Below are 23,444 nucleotides of genomic sequence, written 5' to 3' on the forward strand. Positions count from 1 at the left end.
CGCATATCAGAAAACAGTTTCACAAATGCCATGACATGTTGAATACTTATTTCTAAGAGCAAAATATTTCAAAAATGTTTCATTGTCTGTCTTATTCATGCATTGCACACAAAAGTCTTTTTCAATTGCTTTCTTTGTCTTTCTGGCAACAGATGGCCTAGTCTTGAGCTGTTTATGAATATTACTTTATGAAAATGAATGAACTTAATTTTGAGACTGGTTAAAGAAGAAGAATTGAGAATTTAAGTGAGAAGTTAATCTTTTAGTCACCAATAGCATATGACAGTTCAACTAATCTTATGATATAACCTGAGAGATAAAAAAAATAAAATACTGAATGAGTGTGCATTTAGATTGGTGAATGAATGTGGAGAACAAGAAAACCACTTTTCCCAGTGTTTTAGTGTCCCAAATTCAATGACTAGGCCACTTTTGTGACTATTTAACTCATTAGCTATAGCAGGAGAATAAGTGCCACCATTGAACTGCCATCATAAACCAAGTAAAAGGATGATTAAATAACCATGGTATCAATAAAATCTCTTTTGACTGTGAAACTTTTTTATGTTTGAACTATGGCTTTTTGCTCCCTGAAAGCATCAGTGTACTGGTGTTTTAACCCCGAAACAACTGTGCTAATCTGAAGTGGAAGAAATGGGCACTGATGAGAACAGGATACTGAGTCAGTCAGTCAGGCACAATGCTGCAATAAATTCAATAAACAAGAAGTTAATAATGAGTAAATTGGATTTCAGACACAATTGCCAGTTACTTTATCCATTTTTGTTCCTCAAAAAATGAAAATAGACAACAATCGATTGTTGCAGTTTTCTGACCATCACACATCAGCAGTGATGTTTCATTCTCAATGAATCTATTGAGTAAATGATTCAAAGACTCACTTATTTAATTCCTGAATGAATCAATGTTTTTGAACAAATCAGTTAGAGAATACTTTAATGACTGACTCATAAAGACAGGCAATTGTTCATTTACTTTTTTTTTTCTGTGCTTACTTAGATCAAGTAAGCACAGAATCAACTTTGTGCTGCTGCCTGCGATTGCGTGAAAGATCAGACAAATATTCAGATATTTGTCTGCATTTTATCTTATTTTATCTGCAAATAGAAGCGGATATTTTGGAAAGTGCAATGCCACATTTTAGTGCCATCTAGTGGTTTAGGTAAAAATAATATCAAAGGTGCCTTTAGCCACATTATGCCTAGTCTCAGCTTCAGACGTCACACCCATGGAAATTTGGCTAAACGTCCGATGCATATGGCACACAAAAGTGGAAACACTTCAAGAGTTTCGAAGTTGTCGTCAGATTGGTTTGATTGTACAGGATAACCAGGAGACATGTGTGTGCCGTTCTATAATGTTCTGCCTGGAAACAAAGATGTCATGATGGCAAACCCCCAAACCCCCACCCCCCTCAATTTTTATTCCATAAAAAATAACCATGTTAGCCTATTCCGCATTTAAAAACATACATACATACATACATATATATATATATATATATATATATATATATATATATATATATATATATATATATATATATATATATATACATATATACATATATATATATATATATATATATATCTATATATATAAATGATAGCTTTTTACTCGCTGAATATGAAAGAAAAAGAGCAAAAAAAATATGCTGAATAAAAGCAGAAGCCTGAGTCTAGTTTCGAGAGGAAATGAATATGCTACTGTAGCTTCTCATTCAGAATAATGTCCATCTGCTCAATCAGAAACGCAATTTATTTACTGAGTCTTGCTGAAGATTTTTCAAGAGGAGGAGGGAGGGCGAAGCCTTTTCTCGCTCTTTCAAGCTTATTGTGTTGCCTTGAAAAGAAATTGCTTTTTGAGTGCATTTTGACTAATACTGGGTGACAGCTACGTTTCTTTCATGCTTTTCCAATGGTTTATGTTAAAACAGACAGTTGTCAAAGTTTTCAATCGCTGAACCCTTATCTTCACAATTTGCCATCCAAAATGCATCTGTCTACGACATTAGATGTCCAGAACAATTTTCCAAATGCGACCCATTTTGTATAATTATCAGTTTCCAAGTTTAAGTCTTTTAATATAAAAACATTTTTGTGGATTTGTGCAGTAGTGTCAATTTTATGCAGAATAAAGAAATAACTCATTAGAATTGAGAAGTGAATTGAGCACAGATTCAATAATAATCATCTTAAGCAAGATAAAAGGGTGTTACACAGTTCCAATAACACCTGAAACCACAGGTAGGGTAGGAGGCAGCAATAACTCACATTCCCTTGTTCTGCACTTCAAGAGCAAAAGGGTCTCGACTGATTCACTCAGGTTTCTCAAGGTCTTCAAAACAAATTTGTAATACTGATTAGAATCCAGTGCAGCTAATTAGGATGCTAATTGGAATGGAGTGTGGCTCGGATGGAACAGTGGCTGAGAGGCGTCTTTTCACAATGACATTTTTCCATGTTTGTTCCTGTCGGCTCTCTACCCCACTCATTGCTTGAATTAATCTTTTTATACATGCAGAAAGAAACATTAGTGATGGAATATTCACGTAAATTGAATCTAGGAGTCATTCTGTATTGTGAGATAATGTTCGAGGAATATTTCCAGTGTTCAGTGCAAGTTAAACTTGTGGTAACAAGCACTTACCACAAAAATTAGCTACTTAAAAAAAAACAAAAAAGCAAAATTTGGGTCATGATGAGGAACTTACAATGGAAGTCAATAGGTAAATATTAAAATACTCAATGTTAGACAACAATATAAATCAGGGATAGGCAACTCCGGTCCTGGAGGGCCACTATCCTGCAGAGTTTAGCTCCAACCCTAATTAAACACACCTGAACAAGGCAATCAGTGTTTTCGGGATTACTAGATAGATACAGGCAGATGAGTTTTTATGAGGGCTGAAGCTAAGCTCCAGGACCGGAGTTGCCTATCCCTGATATACATTATATTAGAGTGATGTTCACTTACTAACTTTTTTCTGTGCAAGTTATATCCAAATTCACAATTTTACTGCCATTGCAACATTACGCCTTAAAACCCCCAAATTATCATAAATATGATGAGAACAATTTTACAGCTTTTTTTTTGTAAGTTTGCAAGTTTTGGGTGCTTTTATGCAATTATAATTTTTCACATTTCCGAAATTGGTCCCATTCACCCTCTAATAAGTGCCCCACAGTGACATTATTTCTCTTTTCTTTAAGAAAATGAAGCACACGTCCAAAAAAAATTGTTTTGGTACCACTGAAAAATCTACCACAAGTGCAGTCGATTTAGCTTAAATTGACTAAACCTAGAACATTCTTTCCTGTTAAAGTCGGCTCATGCATCAGAGACAACCTTCGAGACACGAAGCAGTAAAATTTCCCCAGTGCAGTTGATTCAGCCCACTTTATTCAATTTAATATTTTCCCCCTCTACTTCTCATGTCTTATTCACTTCACAGCACTAAATTGCAGATCTTTTTATAGAACTGAAGTGGTTTTGTAACCTCAAAGCTCTCCCTGCCGTTTTCACTCAATCCAGTGGCATGAGGAGCAGGTGATGCTGAGACTGAATGCCTGCTACAGGATTAGTAATATCGGGGGAGGGACTCCAGGGATCCATTGATGTGCGTTTGTCACCTTGGCATGGAGGCATTAGCTCAAGCACAACACAACTTCCCTCATGCATCAAACACAGGCTGGTCTAATCACTTAATCATTGTCAGACAGCCCTCAGTCTTTGAGTGTTCTCAATTTACTATATGCCTGAATGCTTTCCTAAGAACGATGAAGGATGCATATACACACATATACATACATTACATATAGATACATATATATATATAATCTAATGTATATATATATATATATATATATATATATATATATATATAATCTAATGGTTATATTAAATTAAATAAGTTATATATCATCTTTTATAAATAACAAATTTCAAGCATGTGGAGTTCACTGTAACCATTTCTTTTTTATCATCTGAATGAAATATTTTTGTGATTTAAATTTATTAATAACATTTTATTATATATATATATATATATATATATATATATATATATATATATATTTGTAAAGAAGTAGAAGAAAGACAGCTTGCAGTCCATTTTTCTCAAGGCAATCAAGAAGCACTAAAGAATCAGCCACAAGGGCTTTCGACAGCTGCACTTGCTGTTCTGTTTGTTCACTGGAAAGTGAGACAGAGCTTTAAAGAATCGCATGCGGCCACAATAAAGTGCTGGAGTAATGAAAGAGGCACAGATCAATGGACAGACACTGCCTTCCTTCCCTCATACTGGTGCTCTGTTTCGTCTATGACCATATGTACACTAGAACAACTCTCAGACTTTTTCTCAATGCCACCTCAACACAAGGCAGACAAACAGAGGCAGCACTCAAGCTTCAATCAGCAGATGAGTTATGTAAAGAAAAAAAAAACCAACACAGAGAGTGCCTCTTACCTTCTCAGTCTTTCCTTAAAAGATGACAAGGCTTTGGAATACGATGGTGCGCTCCCAATGTTCCTCCACATTTTTTAAGTCACACAGAGAGTATGTGTGCAGCAGCTCAATCCAGTCCAGAACAGAACCGCTAGAGCTCCCAAATCTGCCAGCCTGCTGCAGCTCAGAAGGTGTGCTCTGATTGGCCGGCTACACACGCTGTCATATCCACACACACACAGAGAAAGTCAGCTCTGCTTTTTCCCTCTCACATTTCCTATCCGTTCTCTCGCTCACTCGCTCTCTTTCTCTCGCTTTACATCCCTGACTCTACCTTGCTCACTTTATCTTTTAGTCTCTTTCTCTCTTCCCCTCCATCTGCAGCCAGGAGAGGCACACATGTTCTCAACGGTGAGCAGTGCAGGCAGTGTTTGGTTTAAGGCAATAATGTGGCTCCAGAAGGAAACCTAATTAATAATATGGAAGGAGCGTGGGGGAAGCAAGAAGGATGTGAAGCCTGTGTATGTGGAGCCCCTCAAGACTAAAGGCCATTTTTTCTTTTTTTTTTCTTTTCCAGAAGGAAGGCTACTCTGTCAGCTCATAACATAACAGAGGGCATCAGGAACAGGGCAGTAGCTCTGTGGAAAGGTAAAATGAAAATGTGATAAAACAAAGGCCTTGAGGGAAAAGAAGGAGCTTTATGTACCGCAACTTCGAGTCATCAAACTCTCAGCTTGCTCTCGGAGGCCATCCATCATTTACCTCCTGTTCTCCCCCTTTCCTTTCAGCCTCAGCACAGGTTGATGATTTATCTTTTCAACTACATTTATTTATTTACATTCCCTCCACCCCTTTCTCGGCTCAGCTGGTATCCTTGCAGGTGGGCTTAAAAATGGGTTATGTGAAATGATACTGCTCTAATCTCTATATATTATGATGTTGAATGCTATAAATTCACTTTCATACAATTGAAATTGGTAAATATATAAATGTATATATATATATATATATATATATATATATATATACGTATATTATATTATATTATATTATATTATATTATATTATATTATATTATATTATATTATATTATATTATATTATATAACAAACATTCTTCTTTATCTGAGCAGTTTTGCAGTCTGGATGTTAAATAGATTTTTTATTTTTTGCAAAAACAGAACTATTATACTGTATCACCAGCTAAGCATGACATAGCTAAATCTGTATCAAAATTATGAAACAATTAATGACCAGGTGTCAAGTTTATGCTACAATAAACACAAATTTGCAAAATCATTTTGCAAAAAAAACAAACAAAAAAAAAACAGGTGAAATCTAAATGGATTGTTGCTTAGGAAACACAACTCTGTTAAGCTATTGACTTTTGTAAGTGTCATGAAGTAATAATGAAACAAAACACATCACCTTGACAGCACAACAGCTGACTAACCATTAGAAACATTACTGATGCTGTTTGTAAAGACCTGCATAAGACAGCAAATGGGAGTTTGGATACTGAATAGACCAGATCATTGCTCAGCAAATTGTGGGAAAAAAATAGATTATGCACTTGGATGAATCTTATGTCAAATTCCTAGGTGGAGTTTAAGCATGAGTGAGTGTCAAGAGGGGTGATAAATGACCACATTCACTCAAATATTTGAAATGGATTCCTATTTTCCTATTTTATTTTTTTCATTATTCATTCCTTTTTTCTTACTCATGATCACACCATGTAATCTTTGCCTTAATTGTGTTCAGTTATTTATGCTTGAATACATGTTATTAACTAACTGGAGGATTTCTGCCATGTGGACATTACATCACACATTTTTTAGGTTAATTAAAACCTGTTAGCCTGCACCCCGGCGCGGGCGTCCTCAATGCCCCTCAACTCGCATGTGTCAGTGTTTATGAATAGATTAAATGAAATGGGACAAATTTAATCTTGACAAACTATATATCATTATAAAGATCTAAGCCTCAAGCATCAACGACAGATTGCTGTTTTTCAATGGAAAGCTTATAAAAACTGTATTTGCTACATTTGTGTAAGCAGTACACTTCAAAACATGAATAATGGAAACGCAGTACATACCAGATCCGTCGTAATAACGAGTCATAAACACACCCACAGCTGTAAATCCCAGTTTAGTTAGAAAGGTAAGGATCCACTGAACAACATCTCATGGAGCACGTTTGGTCCAATGAAGCAATAACATTGTAATATGGATCATAATTCCTTTGTTTACGTTTCAGTTCTTCAGCGACAAACAACTGTTTGTGTCCGTTATGGAATAACTCATGCTAAGAAACTGCGTCTTGGTAGTAAAAAAACGGCATAGTCTCATAAAAATATTTGCAGGAGTCTCATTTTTATGTTTATTTTTTTTTTTGTTCATGATATCTTATTCAGATTTGAAATAGAAACTCATGAGACATTTTTATATCAAATAAAAACATATATGTAAGTGTGTTAAAAAACAAAAACAAAACAAAAATTCAAGGTACTTCAGTGTCTATAACTTTTAATATTTTTGAGCATTATCAAATCTGGTTGATAAAAAGTAAAGCCCAAAGGGTCTTTATGTTTGTAACACACTGAAATAGGAAACTGTTACAATTATATGTTAGGTGAGTCCCATAATGGGGGGTCAGTTTAACAGGTTAAAGGGCACCTATTATGTCCCTTTTTGTAAAATTGGCCTCGGGTGGCCCCAGAATGTGTCTGTGAAGTTTCAGGCTAAAATACCTAACAGATAATTTATTAAAACAGCTGGTTTATGCGGTGTGTCTAAAAAAAGAGCTGTTTTGGTGTGTATCACTTTAAATGCAAATGAGCTGCAAATTCCAGCCCAGTCTCCAGAAGAGGGCGTCGCCTATACCTCTCTCTGCATTGCATATCTACAGCAATAAACATAATAAGCATAACTGAGAGCAAGAGAACCTGTGTTTAGCCGTACAAATGGGAAGCCAAATGTACTGAAAGTGGGACGAAACAGTGCAATGTTAAAGAGCTTGCGCTGACCTGTCATCGGCGTGGATCAATTGACCGTGCTGCGCGACCACACTACCGAACGCTGATCAGTTTAAAAAATACTTAATGTACGGACACAAATGCAGTTAAAATGCTAAGCACTCTAACGACATGACATTCATAAAGAAGTTTGGAGTGATACACGTATTTAGATAGATTTTGAGGCACATTACCTTGAAAAATGAAAGTAATCCACAGCAGCCCAGATGTTGGGAGAAAATGAAGACTTTAATGTTCAGTCTTACATCCAAACACAGAGCATCGGGATTGCTTGCAAGACATTGTTGACATCACACTGCGTGAGAATCAAAACGGCAGGCATAGTGAGACTGACTTGAGCTGTGTCCAGGCATGTACTGGTCAACGGGGTAACTGGGACATTACCGGTCAAGTTGTGGACCAATCGCTGAAGCAATTACAGCACATGAGAAACTGAAAAACAGTGGAATACTCAAAGTATAAGTGGTGCTACCCAATGCATCTGCCAAACATGAGCAAAAGCAGAGTGATATCCTCACCCGTACAGTTGATGGTAAAGGTGCACTGCACTTCCGCCACACTGTAAAGTGACTAACAGTGCAACACTTTATCCATTCAGATGTGACACAGAATTATGTTATACTATGGTGGCCAAGAGAGCTCAACGTACTAAAATTTCAGGAAACACATGTAAATAGAAAAATCACCAGCAAATTAAAAAAACATCTTTATTAGTTTTGACAGCACATGTGCTGCAAATACTCTCAACACAATCAAATACAAAACATGCTGCAAATGTTCACAGCACAACCAAATAAAGAAACGCGCTGCAAATACTCACAATGCAACCAAATACAGAAACACAAGTACAGACCATAACAGGAGGACCCCAACAAAATAAAAATTAACCAGGTTTTTTTTTTATGTTTCTGAGACAGCTCTATTGCGCAGTGTATATGTCAGCATCCAGAATTGTTCACTAACTTTTGTTTACTCCTTTCTGATATAAAATTGAATATATAATTGAATAAAGTGCACTCGACTGCCATACATTATATAGGGATTAGTGAATGAGTGAACAAGTGAGCGATTTCGGACACAGCTTTGGTTTAAAGGAGTTTAAAAAAATGAGAAGTTGGTGGATTTTTATCATTGTAGGGTGGTTGTGTTCACACACTGCCAAGACACATTTATGTCCAAACATTTTTTTCATAATAGGCGCCCTTTAACCTAGTAACCTCTGACAAATTATTTTTAACTGAAATTTAGAAACTTCTCCTCTAAAGCTGCTTTATTTTGAAAAGTGCTATACAAATAAACATTAATGGAATTGAAGTGAATACAAATTGATATTCACAGAAACAAAATGTTGAGATGCAATTCATATGAAAAGTATTTAAGTCTTTTATATATATATATATATATATATATATATATATATATATATATATATATATATATATATATATATATATATATATATTTACCAATTTCAATTGTATGAAGATGAATTTAAGTGAAATAGGTCATTTGAAACTAATTAAACACAATTCATAAGTTCTAAATAGTGAGGTTTGGTAAATGGCAAAGAAATCACATTTTAATTGGCATAAATTAATCTAATTTACTTAATATAATTATATTTCTTTTTCGGCTGATAATGAAAACAAAGACCAATATATCCAAAACGACAACATTTTAGGCTGATGGGATCCTTGAACCAAAAAATAAACTTAAACTTGCGGTGAACTCTATGGTTTAGAAAAAGAGAACTAGTGAAAAAGTAAAGGACTGAATCTTCACAATTGAGTTACCTGTTGACTGGATTTGAGATCAAAGATGCCTGCATCTGCATTATGCAGCTGCTTTATTATCTTAATAGCATTTTAAAAATAGCATCTGAATTCACTGGGTAAATGGCACCAAGCACAGGCTACATTCCAACGAGAAAGGCACTGATTTTACGCTTCTGCATACATAATATGATATAAACATCTCAATCCAATATCTGGAATGCCTTCTCTCCATTCAGGACTCCATTGAGATGCATGTTTCATTGGGTTGGGGTGGAGGATTTGTTCTGAGGCCCGTCCTCAGATGCTTTCATATCACTTTAAGCCTGTATAACCCAACCAGAGCTGCTCAGGGCAAAACAAAAGACCACATTGCATACTGCCCAACTGTCCTTCTCTATACTTGTTATTCCAGTTTCAAAGCCAACAACCAGAAAGAGAGAGACAGAGAGAGAGAGATTTAAGTTTTGCACTACATGCTTAATAACTTTTATATATTTTTATTATTACTATTACTATTATTCTTTTTCTTTCTGTTAATACATAGGTGCACTAACTGCTTTGCCAATACAAATGTACAGTTTTTTCATGCCAGTAAAGCTCACCTAAATTGAAACTGAGAGATAGAGAGAGAGAGAGAGAGAGAGAGAGAGAGAGAAAGAGAGAGAGAGAGAGAGAGATTGTTTATCAATGAATGACATACAACATGAAAACAACTTACAGCTAACAAAGGTATATTTTGTCATGAAGGTTCGGATGGCTTCTCATTTTCAAGACTGATGGACTGCCTCTTTTTCCATTATTCTTGAAAAAAATTATCTGTGGTCTCTAGAATGGGTTTATTCATTCATCCTCAGATTAGACTTAATGAAAAAGACCATCAAGATTTCGGATACATCCTTTGTTCCTTTTTATCTATTCAAACATCCAGACACACAGCAGGATGTATAATACGAGGGTGACCAACTATGAGTAATAACTGTGTCAGAGTGATAATGAAAATAAAGGTAAATGCATTATGGGTAAGTCTAGTGATCTGATACTATTCAAGGAGCTGATTTAAAGAACACTGAAGACCATTTATTTTTGAGTTCTCAAGTGGGAATAAACTCTGTCTGAAAGCTGTAACAGCATTTGACCCCTTCCTGCCTTTGACATTTACTCAAAGCGGACACTTTTGCACTTATTTGGTAATGTCAACAAAATTGTCATCTATGCAACGTGTAACAAATAAAAAGTAAAAAGAGAAAAAAGCAAATGTATGGACGGACTTGTCACTGTATGTGTTACATACATTAAATCCATTAAACATGTACCTTGGTTAATGAACAATGCTGTCAAGACAGAAGTGAGAACCCATCAGCTCCATAGTAGATTAAGCACTTAGTCAGTTCATTCATACTTTATGGATTTTATTATTATTTTTGGCTTGGTAGGCTCTTTGTCAAAATAATAATAATAATAATAATAATAATAATAATAATAATAATAATAATAATAATAATAATAATAATAATAGTTATTATTATTATTATTATTATTATTATTATTATTATAGTAGTAGTAGTAGTAGTAATAGTATATAGTTCTGCTCAAAATTTATTGCTCTTTCAGGCTGATAACCAAAAGTTTCAAACCTTGAATGCGAATCAAAGAAAGAATTCTGTAAATGGACATCACTTCTATTTTGCACAGCCTCATCTTTGTGGCGGTCAGATTCTTCACTCAAGTCCAGTCTGTTGTGGAATTAATTTGCGAGAGTTATCTGGCCTCTAATTATTATTATTATTATTATTATTGTTATTAGTATTGTTATTATTATTATTATTATTATTATTTTTCCCATTACAGAGCTAGTGTGAGATTAGTGCCACCAACAGCCCATTAATCACTTGACATCAGTCTCCGCCATCCCAACTCCTCACCATTGACCCATTCCCACTGGGGGAATGCTCTGTGTTTGGGCAAATACCGAGCCCGGAACCCTCTCCCCGGACAGGGGGGAGTGTCCCGGGTTCGGGAGGAATTAACGAGCTTGAAACTCTCTCCCAGGACTGCAAGCCAAATACGCCTACTATTCTTCTTGTTTTATTATCTGCAAGGCCAACTCGTGAAATATAATACATGTGTATGGAATTACATCATAACTGACAATGTCAGCAGTCCGTGTCCTGTGATGATAAATACATTTGGCTGTATGATTGGAGTATGTTTTAGGCTTCATATAAAGGGATCCGACATTCCAATACTTTCAGAGCGAAGTTAAACCAGACCCTCCAGCCATAGCAATGACTTAAAATGAGCAGATTTGACAGGGGCCCATTATCCAATCTCTTAATCTGGCATCTGTGTTACACAATGTCAGAGAACATTTATCCCTGAAGCTTTTTTTTTTTAAACTAAAATTATTTTCAAAAAGTCAATGGCAGGACTTCTTCTATAAGAAAAGTATAATTGCTAAAGTAATTACATTTCTTGCATTATGGGTGGAAAAATTGGTTCACACATTATAATAAGGTCCTATTAGTTAACATTATTTAAATCCATAAACAAATAGTGAGCAATAAATTTGCTGTAGTATTTATTAATCTTTGCTCATGTTAATGAAATTACAGCTGTTTGTGTTAGTTAACGTTAGATTCATTAGATAATATTAACAGATAAACTACAACTTTTGATTTGAATACAGTATTAGTAAATGTTTTTTTTTTTTTTTGTGAACAAATGGAACCTTAGTGTTACCAAAGTTTTTAAATGTAAAAAAAAAAAAAAAAAACTCAACTGTTATATTGTTATGCAAGTTATATTGTTATGCCAGAAGGTGGCAACAAGTTCCTGTATTTTTTAATTAATTAATTTACTCATCCAATTCTTAAAACAAACAAACATACAACAAACACATTCATTAATTCAGCAACGAAATAAACAAGTGTGTAATTTCACCTACCGATTTGTAAAAAAAAAAAATACTGATTAATTCAGGAAACAAAACAAGTGAGTAACAAGCTACTGAATCTTTCTTCCATTCGATTCCTTCAAAAACACTGATTTATTCAGCAAAGATACAAGTTATTTGTTTGTGTGTGTGTGTGTGTGTGTGTGAGTGAGTCATTAAATTACCCAACTGATTCTTAAAAACAGTTTTCAGGAACAAAATAAGCAAGTCATTGAATCATTCTTCCAACCAATTCCTTTAAAAACACTGATCACAAAATGCCACTACTGTATTGCTCAGAGAAACACATCAGTTCTGCTTTGGCTTTGTTTGGAACCATTTTGATTGATGGAGCAAATATTTAAGTTACTCATTAAACTCTTGTTTATCAAATTGTTGCTGGGATGATATTCCATGCTAAGCACTGATGATATTCAAAAAAATGGCACTTACTGTACAGCTTGTATAATAGGCTATTGCTAAACAGTAAATATGCTCTCATTTAAAAATTCTAGACATGATAGCTATACTCTTATATTTGCTAAATGTAATAAAGTCCACACAGTGTGAAAAGCAATAGCGCTGGGTCAAAGTGTTGACATAGACACAGAATTCATCACAGCGGGTAATGGTCTGTTAGAGAGTAGGCTAGTCAGAGGCCACTAGCTTATTGACATTCAGGGGTGCATGCGGTGCTACGACATACTGGCGGGCTTCTATACTGCTGTGACAAAACACAAGCACTGCTGAGACAATCACAACAGTGTGTGTTACACCTCAGTGAATTGGAGGAAAGCCTAACAGTGGAAAACATGATAGCCTCTCATTTCCTGTCGATGCCCATCTTGTATATCTGCATCAGTGTGTAGCACATCAGTGTGAATATATGAGCGGTAAAATACACTATTTTTATCATGGCATGTTCACAAACAAATAAAAAAATTTATCCTGATATGGAACTTTCATTTCAGGCCTGGCCATATGTGCCCCGACATATTATCTTCTACCTTGTAATGCCTCAGTCTGTTGCTTAGATTCCTTCTCATCACATTTACTGTCATTTTGGCTTGCCTCCAATAAATGAACACCGTTCCATAGCCAGAAGATGAGAATGAGAATCTGTCTGCAGTTAAGCAAGGGAAAATCCTATTTCATTTGCCTCTTTGAGAGAAACTGAATAGCATCATCAAGCATTTGGCATATGGAGACAAATCATGGATACATTTCAGAAGGATATAAATATATAAGTTATAATTCAGGTAGCTGGCAAAGGTGATGTGTTTTTTGTTACAGGGAGAAATGGATGTAACCCATTTAAAATTTTTAATTCATATAAAATTAATAGTTAAATAGCAGCATAGCTGCAATTTTTACTAGACCGAATTAAGACATCTGGGGAGGGAAGGGAAAATTATAACACTTTTAAATTTTCTAAACCTGAATTTGCACTTCCACATCATTGACATGTCTGGAGTCATCTTTAAAATAATATTATATGTAAGGGATAGTCAAAGTCTTGTTGTGCATTAAAGGATTTTAAATTCAGGGCGTGGAGGCCAGGAACCTGTGAGAAGTGCATGTAAAATACTTTAATGCGCTGAAGCTGTTGATTATCCCGCTTATTCCATGGTCATTTTTATCAAGTTAAAGAAAAGTTAAAACTAATATTGCTCTTTGCAGTGCAATATTTGACTGGAAGGGTAAAAATGATCGTTATTTTCGTCAGTTAGCTACAGTATGTTAGCTCTAGAATTCTGCAAGCTGTAAATCGAACACAGAGATGAAATAGTGTGTTACGATACCATTTATTTGAATACATTATAGCATTTAATTCAACTAATTATTGTGAGAGAGAGAAAGTTACCTGCATCTGCGCGTCTCTCTACAAACTATGAATTACTTCTAAAACAGTGATTTTAACACTTCATTGTTGGTATTTTATTAATACGAATCACAGGAAAGTTGACAAGTACATGTGTGTGTGCAGTGCAATCTGCGATCTCCGAATCTCTCTCTCTTTCTGTGTGTGTATGTGTTCGCGAGTGATGTGTGTGTGTGTTTGTGTGCATCAATTAAAAGAGCGCATTAATATGGAACGGTGATTAAAATGACTCTGAATATTATTCTGAATTATATTATATTATATTATATTATATTATATTATATTATATTATATTATATAACAGACATGTTGATTATATATATATATATATATATATATATATATATATATATATATATATATATACACACACACACACACTCACAAACAAAAGTGCAGCTCAATAAATTAGAATGTAGTGGAAATGTCAATAATTCACCTCAAATTGTGAAACTTGTGTATTAAATAAATTCAATGAACACAGACTGAAGTACTTTGGTTCCTTTAATTGTGATGATTTTGGCTCACATTTAACAAAACCCCACCAATTCACTATCTCAACAAATTAGAATACTTCATAAGACCGAAAAAAAAAAAAATTGTGAATTGTTGGCCTTCTGGAAAGTATGTTAATTTACTGTACATGTAGTCAATACTTGGTAGGGGTTCCTTTTGCTTTAATTACTGCCTCAAATCGGTATGGCATGGAGGTGATCAGGTTTCTTTGACAGTGGCCTTCTGCTCATCTGCATTTTTTGTCTCTTGTTTCTCATTTTCCTCTTGACAATACCTTATAAATTCTCTATGTTATTAAGGTCTGGTGAGTTTGCTGGCCAGTCAAGCACACCAACACCATGGTCATTTAACCAACTTTTGGTGCTTTTGGCAGTGTTGGCAGGTGCCAAATCCTGCTGGAAAATGAAATCAGCATCTTCAAAAAACTGGTCAGCAGAAGGAAACATGAAGTGCTCCAAAATTTCTTGGTAAATGGGTGCAGTTACTTTTGTTTTCAAAAAACACAGTGGACCAACACCAGCAGATGACATTGCACCCCAAATCATCACAGACTGTGGAAACTTAACACTGGACTTCAAGCAACATGGACTATGAGCTTCTCCACCCTTCCTCCAGACTATAGGACCTTGGTTTCCAAATGAAAGAGCGATCTTTCTCTAGATATCATGGTAACTACTAGCAAGCATTAAGACAATGTGTGCATCCGTGTCGGCATCATTTGTTTGGGTGAAGAGCATGCATGCGATGTCTTTGAGGAGGCAATCTGCATGCATCTGCACCGCTCTCGTTCACTGTTAGAGGTTATTGATCACGCCACTGCAAATTTGGACTTGCCATTAAGTGCGCTAACAAGGTGATGCTGTAAGGCCACAAAAAAAAAAAAAAAAAAAAAAAAAACGTGGATGAGCATTATCTTTCTGACCATAGCCCTACAGCTCAGGTGAGCCTTCCATTTCTGCATGATCTCCACATGATGGTGGTGCTTCAAGGGTTATCAGGCTGATCTGCTAAGAGACCTAGATAGAGGCGAGGTCCTTTCTCCTGATCAGGTAGCCGCGCCGCACCACGAACCTCTCTCCATGCTACCAAGCAGGCCGCCTCTGCCATGGGCAGGACTATGGTGGCCATGGTGGCAGCGGATAGACATCTGTGGATGAACTTGGCAGACATCGGGAAGAAAGAAAAGGCTTTCTTCCCGATACTCAGGTTTCGCCTTCTGAACTTTTCTGTATTTCCGTTGAGACGGTGATTGAGAAGTTCAGGGAGACGAAGGCGCGCTCTGCTGCTTTCAGATACTTCGTTCCACGAAGGTCCAGGTCCGAGCCCGAACAACATAGGGGTCCTTGCCTGCCTTGATCTGAGGATCAAAGACTGGCACAGATGGCTAGTGTCGCGACTTGCGCTCCTCCCCCACCTGCGGGCAGGGGTAAGAGGAATCGTGGGTCACGAGGAGGTACCGAACCTAAGGGAAGTAATCCAGACGAGGCAGCGTTCTCGTCCCGAATTAGAGTGATACCGTGGAATCTACTAATTCCTTCAGGGATTTTTAACTTCTGCTTTTATCCTCCCCTTCCTAATTCCCCTGTAACCACCAGCTCTTCACCTGATCAAGGTTAGGTGGAAACCTCTTGCATAACAGTCTCCTATGCTGGACCTATAATGTTTTTGGCTGGTTTTATGTTCATAGCAACCACCTTACTGATGGTGCGGACTAAAAGGGGGCGCCCCTTGAGCGGGACTCCAATGCAGGAGGGTGGGTGAGTATGTAACCCTCTCTGTATAAAGTTATGTGTATTAAATTGCTGGTGGTTATGTGTCTACTAATAAACTCTGTGAGTTTCCTTTGCAGTGCTCAATTACAGTGTTTACTAAACACTTGCCAGCACCAGCCATCCGGCTTCATGTTCCGGTATTAGGTGGCTGAGATCACAGGCTTCTGCGGGAGCCTCCTTGATAATCAGGCCTGGCACAGCACTGCATGGAATTTCATGGATGTCCGGCCAGGTCACCCTCAGGGGTCTCCTGGTCACTTAGTGGTGCAGTCGCATCTAGTAGAAAGTGGAGGTGCCAGTTACAGAAGTCTTCTTGTATATACTTCCTCAGGTGATGCTCCCCTCGCCTGAGGTTTGTAAAATTGAGCTTGCCTCTCCTGTGCGATTCAGTGCCTCTGCGATGCTTAGAAAACTTTAGGTACACACGCTAAGCTTTGTGTACTTTCTCAAAACCACATGGTAGTCAGTGTGCACGGAACACTTTGCACACTTTCTAAAATCCATGTAAGTGGTTAGTGTGCACGCAAGTCTCTGCATTCTTTCTGAAATCCTGTACGGTAAGAGTTACCGATGATTAGACCTTGGTTTCTTGGGCTCCATTCAGCCAGTGTGTATTTATTTATACACTTCAAGCATCACTTCCCTCAACATGAGGGGCTATTTGGGTGATTCTCGTGGTAGTTTAGCAGCACTCCCCTTTTTCCAAAAAGGGTCACCAATGACCCAAGCGTGCTACTCTGAGCTCGGAGTTCTCCTCTCATAAAAGACTGAGTTCTCGGTTTTTTTCCCCAGAGTGCTCCAGTATTGTTTCCATAGATCGAGTTGATGACTCTCAATCATACTGTTTTGAGATGCAACATTCCATCTATGAGCTGCTCTATCAGAGTGCCATGAGACCCCCTCCTTAGAACAGTATTTGAAAATCCATGCTATGGTAAGTGTGCACGTGAACTATTTGCACACTTTCTGAAATCCACACTGTGGTATAAGTTCGCTAGTATTCTGTGTTCTTTCTAAAATCCTATATGGTGAGGGCTTTGGGCGGTTTCTTCACTCTCTTTCTTGAGTTGGTAAAAGCCTTGTTCATCTTGGGTGCTACTCCACCTGTCTATCCTCGGATACCTATCTAAACAGGGTGTAGCTACTAGAGAACTGTTAAGACAGCTCTTTCAGCAAGCTCATGCGTAAGCTAGCTGTAGCCCCTGTGTGACAGTCAAGACTTGGTAGAAAATGCTAGGTTCTTAGCCGTATCCCTTTAAAGGAATCTTCTCTGATTCCAAGCCTTCAGCTCTACCCCGGGCCGAGGCCCTAACAATTAAGTTGGGTGTGTAGCTTAGGCTTTTGGCCATAAGGGGTACTGTCACGTACAGCCATCTAAACATCCCAGGGGCAACTCCCGTGGAAATGGTAGAGTTGGTAATTAGTGCTCGCCATGATTCTGGCCTGCACTCCCCTCAGCATGGCGGCGTGGGTATGCTGTTCCCCATAGCGCCCCCCGGAGGACGCAGTTCGAAGTTCCCTTGAAAGGGAATGTCTCAGGTTTCGAATGTAACCGTGGTTCCCTGAGTAGGGAATGAGACACTGCATCCTCAAGCTCCCTGCCATGTTTCGGACACAAGCTTCAGATGAAGAGGTGAATGACGTGTTCTCCCGGTGCCTGTTTATAGTCGTGCCAGTAGTGACGTCAGAGGCTGTAGCCAGCCAACAAGTTGGTGTTTTTTCAATGTATGCTTCAGACACGGGTCACGATGAGGTGTTCCCCATAGCGCCCACTAGAGGAAGCAGTGTCTCGTTCCCTACTCAGGGAACCAAGGTTACATTCATAACCTGAGACGTTATCTGCCGCACTGTTTTTTCCACTTGTGTATGTGTAAACTAAATCACATATATTTCAATAATTTATTCATTGTTGTATGTATAGATATGTTCTGCAGATTATATGTATTTAACATGATGTAATAATATTCAGTATTTTGACATCTAGGTGGAAGAATGTGTAATTTGTACTACTGTCTGTTCAAAATAAATGAAAATAAACCTAGCATAGCAGATTTTTTTTTCCATTGTTGTACTGAAATCGTATCAAACTGTGACCCCCGAACTGAGGTACGTACAGAATCATGACATCTGTGTACTGTTCCACCCCAACACACACACACACACACACACACACACACACACACACACACACACACACACACATTTAGTATATAATTTTTTACTTTCAATTATTTTTCATATTTACATATTTATGCTATATACAGTAACATTAGTATGTACACGCAAAAAAATATAATATTAGCATTTATTATGAATAACACAAATTAAGAAAAATTAATAATAATGTATTATTCTAAAGATATTTTAAAAATACAGTATTTTTGTTGATTTTTACTGTAACTGTTGGACTTGGGAAGTGAGGTAGAGGTTGGAATTATTTGGACTATTAAAGTTGTTACATTTATTAAACATCACAGTTATTCAAGCTCACCTGCAGATTTGACAAATGAGTTATGAATGTCCAAATACATTCAGATAAATTGATATTGAAACAATACATATTTATACCATACATAACTTTATCACATAATCGTTATAACGTTATTACACATAAAATAAATTAACGAATGAATGAATGACGTACTTGACATCTTTTTAATTTGTTTGGCAGCTCATGCTTTTGTTTACTTTTAATAAGTTTTTTTTTTCTTGGTACACCCTCAGACATTGATTGAATGTCAATGTTGAAAGAAAATGCCGTCATGTGTTTATGGCCGCTGTTCTCCGGAGGTTTTATAATGAGATGGGAGACCGCACATCTCATATCTTTTGAATTTGGGGATAAGTGTCACATTGAAATTCTACACTTTGGCATTAGTTAAACATGATGGATGGATGCGGCAACTTGTAATTTATTTTCATGGCCAGGGCAACAGCTCTGAGAGACGAGATCACTAAAGAGGAAGCATTAATCTGGACACTGTCACTCTTGTGGCCATTTAAGTTACAAGGTCAGAACTGAAGTCCATTCAAAAAAAGACCATAAAAGACAGGCTTTTTTTGGGGGGGGGGGGGGGGTGTTGGGTAATTTAAAGATATAGGAAGCAGAAGTGTTGAGTCTTAAAGGGTTAGTTCACCCAAAAATGAAAATTGAAAAAAATTAACGTGTCCACAACAGACCCGGAAGAGAAAAAATGTTGAATAAAGTCGTAATTTGTGTTATTTTTGGACCAAAATGTGTTTCGTCAAATATGCTTCATGTATGCTTCAACAAATTCTAACTGATCCTCTGATGTCACATGGACTACTTTGATGATGTTTTTAAATTGAAAAATTTAAATTAAATTAAATTAAATTAAATTAAATTAAATTAAATTAAATTAAATTAAATTAAATTAAATTAAATTAAATTAAATTAAAGTAAAGTAAAGTAAATTAAATTAAATTAAATTAAATTAAATTAAATTAAATTAAATTATTATATAATGCATTTAGCAGATGCTTTCATCCAAAGCGACTAAAAGTGCATTCAGGCTATCAATTTTTATCTCTCATGTGTTCCCGGGGAATTGAACCCCCAACCAATGCTCTACCACTTGAGCTACAGGAACACTGTCTTTATTACCTTTATGGACATGGCCGGTATACCGTACATACATTTTCAATGGAGGGCCAGAAAGCTCTCGGACTTAATCTAAAATATCTTAAACTGTGTTCCGAAGATGAACGCAGGTCTTATGAGTTTGGAACGACATAAGGGTGAGTCATTAATGACATAATTTTCATTTTTGGGTGAACTAACCCTTTAATATACTAGTAAATTACTAACAAAAGGGCATGACTCTAGAAAGCATTTTCACTATTATAGGGACTAGTAATGTAATATACAGTCAAGCTGTATACAACAGAACTGCAAGGTACAGTATTCCTAAACCTAATCAATTAAAGAAATCCATTCATTCATTCCAACAGCTGAGGAGATAATTCAGAACCAGTGAGCAATGAAATTCCTTTCAGAGAGGCAAATGCAGCAGTGTTTGGACCTGTACTTGGAGGAAAGTGACTCTGCCCAGCTGAAGTATTAGCCTACCAGTTGTCGTTTACAATCACAGTCAACACAAAGGGAGATTGCATTTTATGCTAGATGTTCTGTTAGCAGCCGTGACAATTCTTATCCTACATAAGCTACTTTATCCTTTATTACCCATCCTCCTTTGGAAATTAACTCATGAAATGCCCGTCACAATGTTGGAAATGGTTACTGCACTAATGAATATTCTCTGTGGCACGATGCAATACACACAAGTGCACTCCAGCAGGTCTATTAAACCAAAACACAGTGACTACTACAAGTACAGAAACAAGCTGTTCCTAAATTATGTTTAATAATGTTGTTGATGTTTTTGTTTATCAAATTGGCCCTGGAGAGAAGAACTCTTCTAATCTTCAGAACTACTGATATCCTGCATCTTCTGTAAAAGCATCCTAATAGTCTTAGTTTTAAAGAAACATATTTTGTTGTATTTGGAGTTACATAAGGCAGAGCCAAGACACTAAACACAAAAATGTGAGATGGTCTCATTGCGCAATGCCTCACTAAAAGAGGCCACTTCACATGCTTTTAACACAATTAATAATTAATAATAGTACAACAACTCTAGCATTTCATTCACTACCCACTGTTTTTCTTTAATTGTAGATCTGTTTAAGATTAACATCTTTCCCATCTTTTATTTTGGGGGTTGGGATTTTGCTAGTTGTATTTTTTATTTATTTGGTGAAATACAGAGTTCTGTCATGAAACTCTAGATGACGCAGTCTGATAGGTCTTACTCAATCTGACCTGATGACATAATTATCACATGGCACAGTTGATTGGTTCTCTCCTGTATTGGTAGCCAGTGAGCTCACTGCTCAACATTCAAATATATGACTATTGCTTGCTGTAGCAGTTTTTTTGTGGGTGAAATATCTCTTGATATATTATATATAATGATATATTTAGAATCATCAAAGTGGTTGCATATTCAGAGTTTAAAAGGAAACATGGCTTCTTCCTGGGTATTATCTCAAAATACTGAAATATCATGTTTATTTTGAGCTTAAACCTTGGATAGTGTTGATGCAGACACTCATTTTGCTGACAGTGATGGATTCTAATGTCAGCTGCACTGACAGGGATCGAAGGAGGACTTTATTTCTGTACAGCTTGCTTGTTTTCCAGGGGTAATACTCTTGATCAAAGTGAAGGGGTGGTCTGCGGCTCTAAACTTCATCTTGCTCAGTCAGATCTAGTGGACTTACATATTTAGTTAATCCCAACAAGAAGTTATGGATGAATTAATATTATTTTTATAGTGGGATATGGAAGATTCAACTTTGTGTTTAGTACAGATGCGGCTACTTTTAAATTAGACTTTTAAGTAGCATTTGTTTTTGTTTTGTTTTTACTGAGAAAAAAAAATAGGATAATCTTGAAAATATATGTACACATTAATATGTAAGTGACAATATATGCTGGCAATCATCTCTAAATAATGTTTTTGTATAATTCTGCGATAACGCTTAATTTTCAGCAACTAGTTCTTCAGTCTCCAGTGTCACATTATAAATGCTGAAAATAGCTTAATATTTTTTGTGGAAACGGTGATAGTTTTTTTGATGAATAGAAAGTTCAAACGAAAAAGCATTTATTTACAAACGGATTAAACAAATATTGAATGGTAGTTGAAATAATGAAATATTCTATCTATAATATTTATTTAATAATAATTAAGTGAACATTGCTGCCAGCCATGTTCTACATTGCCCATAAAAAAATAAAAAAATAAAAAACCTGTAGAAACAGGTTTTATGGTCATCTTATATTTTAAGTGTAATACTGTATCCTATAAGGACATTTTTACTTTTGAGTCACAAAGTATTACCAATGTAAAATGTATATTTTAGATTGCATTTTTTCAATTATTTTCAATCACGATTATGTTATCCAGAGAGCCATGCATTATACATAATGTAATCGGAAACTCACATAACATCTCTGTGTTGAACGTGGTTATTTTGAGTTCAGTGGCGTGCCCTTCTCTTCCATTACACTTCAGATTCAAGCATGTTATTGTGTTTAAACAGCAGCCATACATGAGACAATTCACAGCATGCTCAGTCCTGAAAGAGAAAATGCCAACAGTGTCCTCTCTTCCACTCCATTTCCTCCATGCTCTCCTGCCCTGTGTGAGCTAAAGCTTTGTTCTCTCTGCATTCTCGCTCCATGGCTGGAAGCGTCTAACATGTGCTGATTATTTCACTCAGAGTTTCCATCACAATCTTTCTCTCTGCCTTTCTTCGTGGTTAATGTCCTCACACTGTCTGCCCCTACAAGAGGTTCAAAGCTGGAGTAAGCTTTTGTGAATGCCAGTGTCTGGGGAGACCTTGCATTCAATCAGTGCATCAAACTTATCCTTTTCTTCATTCCCTGTTTTGGGTTTTGGCTTATTTTCCTTGTCTGAGAATTGCCATTTCGACTCGCTGTCACTCCACTTTGTCTTAACCCACGGCGCTGTTGTCAGACATCTAGGAGATGGAGAGGTGGTAGAGAATGTTAATATTTCCTCTGTCCTCATCTCTGCTCCTGTCACAGGCCAAATTTCATAGGAGTGTGTCTGCGGGATCATGCTTAGAGGATAATAAAGCAATTCTGTCAGGGGCTGTAGAGAAAGCAAAAAACAGAACTACAGGTCGCTCATTGTAGTGTTATTGTATTAGCCATTATATATTTGAATATACATCTACTGTTGATCATACCTTAACATGAATACTTTATATACTTCACAGGCTACTTTAATGTTTATATAATTTCAGGAGCATCATGCACCTGTAGTAAGCATATTTGCCTATATTTATATGTACTATAAATTAAATATTTTAGCTCTATTTAAAAAAAACTGTGATATGTATTGGGCAAGTGGTACAGTTTTCTGTACAGTTAAAAAAACATTTTGAAACTATTTTCACTTGGAAATTGCTAGTAAATTTTAATAAATAAACACTGAATTAATCATCA

At 36.4% G+C, this 23,444-nt stretch overlaps 2 protein-coding genes across 2 annotated transcripts in view; both read right to left on the reverse strand.

The window, feature by feature from the left end:
* Positions 1-4,739, reverse strand: part of LOC132096452 (cadherin-18-like) — a 52,805-nt gene extending 48,066 nt beyond the window's left edge. Inside the window, exon 1 of the mRNA XM_059501817.1 lies at positions 4,490-4,739. The gene's annotated coding sequence lies outside the window, so the exon portion shown is untranslated. The remainder of the gene's footprint in view (positions 1-4,489) is intronic.
* cdh12a (cadherin 12, type 2a (N-cadherin 2)) overlaps positions 1-23,444 on the reverse strand; it is a 358,772-nt gene that overhangs the window by 223,431 nt on the left and 111,897 nt on the right. The window lies entirely within an intron of this gene.

Source organism: Carassius carassius, chromosome 20, assembly GCF_963082965.1.
Source record: "Carassius carassius chromosome 20, fCarCar2.1, whole genome shotgun sequence".
NCBI lineage: Eukaryota > Metazoa > Chordata > Actinopteri > Cypriniformes > Cyprinidae > Carassius > Carassius carassius.